This window comes from Hibiscus syriacus, unplaced genomic scaffold (genome assembly GCF_006381635.1).
Source record: "Hibiscus syriacus cultivar Baekdansim isolate YM2019G1 unplaced genomic scaffold, ASM638163v2 tig00117027_pilon, whole genome shotgun sequence".
In the NCBI taxonomy this organism is placed as follows: Eukaryota; Viridiplantae; Streptophyta; class Magnoliopsida; order Malvales; family Malvaceae; genus Hibiscus; species Hibiscus syriacus.
Genome location: NW_024063530.1, coordinates 71,505 through 78,827, shown reverse-complemented (window position 1 = coordinate 78,827; position 7,323 = coordinate 71,505). Strand labels below are relative to the sequence as shown.

At 33.4% G+C, this 7,323-nt stretch overlaps 1 pseudogene; it reads left to right on the top strand.

Moving 5' to 3' along the window:
* Positions 1–626: 626 nt before the first annotated feature.
* On the top strand, positions 627–2,992 carry LOC120196163 (annotated as a pseudogene).
* The last annotated feature ends 4,331 nt before the right edge of the window (positions 2,993–7,323 follow it).

Genomic DNA, 7,323 nt, shown 5'->3' with positions numbered 1-7,323 from the left:
TTATTGTGATATGCCTTACACCAGCTTCGTGTTTTACCCAATATTCAATTGTGGTGCTTGGTCTGACCAAATATTGACAAAAGGTATTACTGAATTTGAAAATGAAATGAATATGCGAATGATTCAGTAAGAAAAAGAAATTAAATAAGAGAAAAAGGTCAAATCTGAATGTGATAAACATGGAATATTGCATCAAATGGGACGCAGCTTTCATCTTTGCCTTTGAACTTGGTTCCATATTCATCTTGTTTTCATCTCCACGTTTTTTACATCGATATTTTTCTCGTTTAAGTTTCATTTTTCGATGCAAATGAAATTTTTATATGAATATTGACTTTTTAACTTTTTAAATACAAAATATATAAAAAATACTTTTATATATTAAATTATTATTTATTTAATATTTTTAATATAATTGTTCAAACCCAAAGTCTTACCTTACAAGCACATGTTTGAGCCCAGAAGAATGAATCCAAAATCTCACTTTACGAACGTAGTTGTATGAGTTCAATACCTTTTTAGGGATTTTATAATAAAATTTAATATATTTTCAAGGACTTTTGTCCTATATAAAGACGAGTAAACCAAGAAGGAAAACACAAGGAAATAGGTGAGATTTGGAGAGCATGATATTTGGTGGAACCGGGTACCTCGGCAGGTACATGGTGAAGGCCAGCGTGAGGTCGGGTCATCCCACCTTCGTCTACGCTCGTCCTCTCGACCCACACGATCCTACTACTTCCAAGTCTCTTCTTCTCAAGGAATTTGAATCCATGGGAGTCACCATCTTCTACGTATCTTTTCTTCACCCAAAAGAAACCCATAATTATAATTGCCATTCATCATCAAATCAGCATAAATTCCCCCATTATATTGATTGGTTTTTGTTATAATACACAGAGGGAGCTTGATGGGCATGAGAAACTGGTTTCAGTGCTTAAACAGGTGGAGGTTGTCATTTCTACACTAGCTGTCCCACAACATCTTGACCAACTTAAAGTAATAAGTGCCATCCTGGCACAATTAAGGTCACCACTCCTTAACAATCAAATCTAATATTAAGTGTTATTCATGTAAAAAAAGAAAGAAAATAGTTTGGTGATTATTATATAATATTATATTTAAGTTAATTATATTATATGTCCTCAAATTATAATTTTCATTTCAAATTGATCCTAGAAACTTTTAAATATTCTAATTTCATCCCCAAACTATGATTCCCATTCTAAATTAGTCCTTAAACTTTTGAACACTTTAATTTCATCTCTAAACTATGATCCTCTTTCTAAATTAGAGGCCAAACTTTTGAATATTCTAATTTCATCCCTAAATTCATACAAACATGTAATTAGTTTCAGCCATAGTTTAACCTAAATTTTGTTTCCATAACTTGGCCTAACGATTTTACTAACAAGGGATATGATTAGTATATACATATAGTTTGGGATGAAATTGAAATGTTCAAAAAGTTTGGGAACCAATTTAGAATGAATGTCATAGTTTAGGGATGAAATTGAAATGCTCAAAAGTTTGAGGATTAAATTAGAATGATAGTCATAGTTTAGGGATAAAATTGAAACATTTAAAAATTTAGGGACCAATTTAAAATGAGGGTCAATTTTTCAGTATTAGCTTTATTTTTCTAACAATTTATACTCTAATTAAGTACTAAAGATGTCAACCAATATTCAATATGAGTATGTTAAATTATTATGAAAATTGCAGAGGTTTGTGCCATCAGAATTTGGAAATGAAGTGGACAGGCCGATAAGTGCACTTCCACCATTTGAAGCAATACTTGCCAACAAAAGGAAGATCAGAAGGGCAGTTGAGGAAGCTTGTATCTCCTTCACCTGCGTTGCTGGCAATACGTTTTCAGCTTATTTTGTCGACTATATTCTTCATCCTCGTCACAATCCTTCTCAAGTTGTGGTTTATGCACTGGTGAAGCCAAGGGTATGCTACCAATAATCCATGTATGTTTATATTGCATTCGATGAAATGTTCGTGAACTGTTCATTTAACGTTCGTTTAGGTCCGTTTATTAAACTAAACAAACGAATTATATAAACAATTTTTTTATGTTCATTTAATAAACAAACAAATATGAATATAAGTATGTTCGAATCGTTTATGTTCACGAACAAACTCGTTTTAACTATTTGTTTATAAGCTCGTTTCCTAGCTCTCTTTTTTCTATCTTTTACAAAAGTAGAGACTAAATTGAAGATAGAGTGAACTTTGGAGTTCAAACTCTGAAGTCTAATAGTTTAAAGACTAGTGATGTAATTTCACAATTTTTCTTTGACTTGTAGATAAAAGAGTAAAAAGAACGTTGATTATGAACATTAAACAAAACGAACACGAACCTTTAAAAAAATAAATAAGTAGATATAAACATAACTTTATTTGTTCCAAGTCTACAACTATGCATTTTAGTCGTTGCCTCGTTCGTAATAGTAATACTAAATTTTAGTCGAACATGCATGCATGCAGTTGTATTCAACTACGAGGAAGATGTTGCAGCCTACACCGTAAAAGCAGAAACGGATCCAAGGGCAGCCGATCATGTAATCATCTACAGACCGCCGGAAAACATCGCTTCTCAGTCCGAACTGATTTCGGCGTGGGAGAAAAAGACTGGACGAACCTTGAAAAGAGTTTATGTTCTGGAGGAGTAACACGAAAGGCTCTCCGAGAGTGAGTCATCCATTTCATCTCTTCTCCTCTCATCTCATATACATACATACATATATACATACAGAACGCAAACAATGGATTTGATTTTGCAGCCTTACCTTTCCCGGAAAACATTCCGGTGGCGGTTCTACACAACATATTCATAAAAGGAGATCAATTGAAATATGAAGTGAGGGAAGAAGATATGGAGGCGTCCAAGCTTTATCCTGACTATAAGTATACTTACATTGATTAGTATCTTGACATGTGCTTGGTAGACCCTCCTCAACCTAAATTAGCTGCTTTCGCTTGATCTCCACCTCCGACAACTGCAGACTACAGACCTGCAAAACACAACTGCATACGGTAGGCAGAATAAAAAATAAATGGTCTCGAGATTCATTGTCGGTCAAACAGAACACACAAAGATTATCAAATGAAATTAGACGACCTTTTTATAAAGTCTATCTAACATCGTCATCCGCATAATAACCGAATACTTCAAAATATGATCCAAATACCAAACCACCTTCTCCTCTCAAGAAGGTTCAATTGTTGATCATTCCTTCCTCTATATTTCTCTTAAATTTATTTTATAGATTTTAACCATTTGTTTACATCGGTTATATTTTCATTTTCATAAAAAAAAAGATGGATGTTTTATTTGTTTTTACGATACAAATTAATCTTATTTCTATAAATTTTTTAGAGTTGGATTTATAACTACCTCTTCAATTTATAGTTATTTAACCATTTAATTGATCTATTCGTACTTTTGATCCTTTTAATTCTTTGTCTGTTTATAATCATCTAAAATATATAAAGTTTAAATTTTGATAAAATTAATTATTATTTTTTATTATCTTATGGAGTATGAACTATGTGGATCGTTGTTCGTCTACATTAATTTTTGGAATTGAATAGTCCTACACCCACCGAAAAGTTAAGGTTCATGTCAACTTCCTTTGACCCAATCAACAACAAGCAAACCCTCAATTAAAGTCTTTGCGCATTAAATGAAATTAGAGAAATTTAATTTAAAAAATTGACGCCGAAAACAATTCCTATACGAGAGTTTGAGGGAGGGAGAACATAGGTTAGGTCAGATATTAAATCCTAGAAAGATATTTTATTATAAAAACATTTGGTTGTTTAAAAGTATTTGAAAACGTTTCTATTAATTAAATGATAATTTAATTGAGAGGGCTTGCCTGAAAAATATATCATATTTCAAAGTAGAGATGATAGAAACCAAGCTATGTATTTGGGGTGGATATGGGAATAGGAGACCGTTAGTTTAAAATTTTTAAATTATTATATAATTTTTCATTTTCTTTAAATTTAATTTTGTCTCTTTCAAAATTTTATTAGTCCATATCCTTTTAAAATTTTAGAAGATTGTCTCATAACATAAAATTATATGTCAGCCTTTGTTGTGTACGAAGTAAGTGAGAATGGATATTTGACTAAATCCCACATAATCTAACTAGACTCGATCTTATAGGATCAATTTTTTTCTCAAAATTTGAGGTCGGGTTGGATTTTTGAATGATAAGACTGTGTCAGGTTCGAGTTTAGGATGAAAAATACCTGACCTGACACGAGAATAATATTATAATTGACCTTTATATATTTAAAGATAATTGTTAAAATATCCTATATCTATAAATATTTTCAATTATATCCCTATTTCATCTAAAAAAAATAAAAATCACACACAAAAACATATATATTAGTGTCAGATCGGATGCGAGTTTTTACCTTAAAAAGCGAGTTAGATTTTCGGTCAAATAATATGTAGAGATGTTATAGTCAAATTCAGATATACTAAAAACTCGACCCGACCCATGATTATGTCTAAACATCATTATATAAAGTAGAATCAAACCAATATTAACATAAACTTAATCAACACTACAATTCAAATCAATTTTTGTATAACTCAATTTCAAATATGATGTAATTCAAGAAGATAATCGAACCCTTTAAAAAAGAAGTCTTGTTAATATTCCCTTCCAAAAGAATATGGTACAAGCAACTTGCAGAAAACACATGTTTGTGTCATTTTCAAGAGCAAATTGTTTGTGTAAAGGAGAACCGTATTTTAAATAATATTTAGTTGGATTTATTTTTTTGTTCTTTGTTGAGTTATATCCATCAGAATGTTTTAAACAATATTTTATTTTAACCGCTTTACACACCACCGAGTATTGTCCTCTATAAAAGTCATAATTTCTTGACAATATTAACAATAAACTCGAGAGATATAATAAGATTAAAGTTGACTGAATGACAATCATATTTATTCAATTTTTTGGGCATACGTCTATGCAATAATGATTCTAGGCTTGATACCAACTCACATAAGAAGTCAATATATAACCCCTTAAGATAAGAAGAAAAGGGCTTGGTCAATCTTCCTCTGAACTCTTACGTCCTCGGACCTTTCTTCTTCATCATCTTTACCATCAGTCGACCGCTACGAACTGACCACTTGTTGTTCTTCGTCCAAATTAGAAGGGGTGAACCCTTACCAAAACGTATGTCCCGACGAAGGGGGATTGTTATTGTACATATAGGGGCCTCGACCTTTGACATCATATGGCAAGAAGTTCCACCCGCAAAGTGTGATATTTATGGGAACCACAGTAAAAGGAGTCTGAGTCATGGAGGATTAGAAACTCAATTTCAGATATGGTCTTGACAAGTCCTTTACGAAACAGTTGATGATCCGCCGGCAGTGTCAGTCCACATCAACGAATTCACTGTTAGAAGACTATTAATAGATAGTGAAGGTAAATGAGAAGCCTTCCGGAAGATGGAAGGGTCGCGGGAACAGTGCAAATATTGTGGACATATCTACGGCTTCTCCAACCACATGGTGGAAGTAAAATGATCCATCAAGATACCTGCTAACTTGGGCGATGGCAAGCATACTGCTACGATAGACACCAAATTCCTCATAGTTGGCCAACCTTGTGTGTCTAATGCTATTTTCGAGAGAATGCCAAATTGATATTGGCCACTTTCAGCTTCCATCGATGAAGGCGTACACGAGAATGGAGCAGGAAACTACAAGGGAATGCCACATGAAAATCTTTCAGCATGCCTCGACTAAGCCACAAGAGCAAGCTCCTGAACCCATGCAGGTAGACAAAGAATTAACACCTTGCATCTCAAACTAGAAAGTTTGGACTTATCTGGTGACAGGGAGTTCGAGTCTGCTGAAAAAAAGAATGAAAGCAATACCCCTATTCGAGGGGGGATAAAGAGAAAATTGCAATGGTTGTTGCCAACCTCCCAAAGCTAGAAAGACAATGCGAAGCCTTTGATAAAACCAGTCAAGAGAAAATGAGAAAATTTGTCCTCGACAAAATCCAAGGGGCAAACCAAGAAACAAACATACATCTACCGGTCGGTTTCATTAGGGAGGTAACATATCTGGAGCGGATCTCTAACGTCATTATGGTTAAGAATGCAAATGGCAATTGGAGATCATGCATTGATTTCACGGATCTCAACATGGCATGTCCCAATGATGGTTTTCCACTCTTTTCTGTCTATCGGTTGGTAGATTTTACAACGAGTTCATGGATGACTTTTCAGGCTGTAATTATAACACCCTTAATTTAATCTAGACGAAAACTCGATCGATGATACTATCAGAGAATATAAACCAGAATCATACATTAATACATCATACTTTGCTCATACATTATCGTACAATCATATTATAAGTTACATAAATGCATTCATAACTTAAACAACAAAGATTCATGTAAATATCAGGGCTAGGTACTAGATTGTAAAATTTTGAAATTGTAGGGGCTTAAATGTAAACAATAAAAAGTTAACCAAATTAATCTATAATGTTAAACTAAATCGATTTAATGAATCTTTAATAAATTGTGACTTTTAAGCATATCATTCAACATTTGAAGCTCATAGAATAACTTAAACAACAAGTGGGGACTTATATACACAATTTACCCATTTTGAAACATTTAGTATGATACCAACTCATACAGTACCGATAGTTGAATCTTGGTGTCGATACTCCTTGGCCTTTAAAATACCGAACCTTATTTCATTACCGATACCAAGGAATCGCACTAAGTTCAAAACAATTACCATTCAAATCAACATGTATCCTCTATATTCTTACCATTTGTACTCTTATAAACTTTTGCATTCAGAACATCATTCACCCATGCATTAACTGCACCTATTGAACCTTCACAAACAATTTTTGTGTGTGGATAATGTATATATTATTATCCAAGAGCAAAGCAACAAACAGCCCTGTACACAGAACCAATCACCGGAACCCCCAAGTATACCCCAAGACAATAAAAACAAAAGAACTAAAACAATCAAGCCCTATATACACAAAACAATCAATCATCCATTCCCCAAGCTATACAAATTTGTGAATCAAGGTTCCCTCTAACAATTCTAGAGATCTTCCCCTGTACAACCTCTCGAATCAATTCAAAAAGCTCGTCATTCGACCTAGCACCCAACCCATTAAAACAACGCCTATTCCGTTCCTCCCATATAAAGTAGATGCAAGCATTTCAAACTAATTTGAGGAGGAGAGTGGGTGGGGATTTACCTTTAAACATGGCAGCCACCCATTTTATT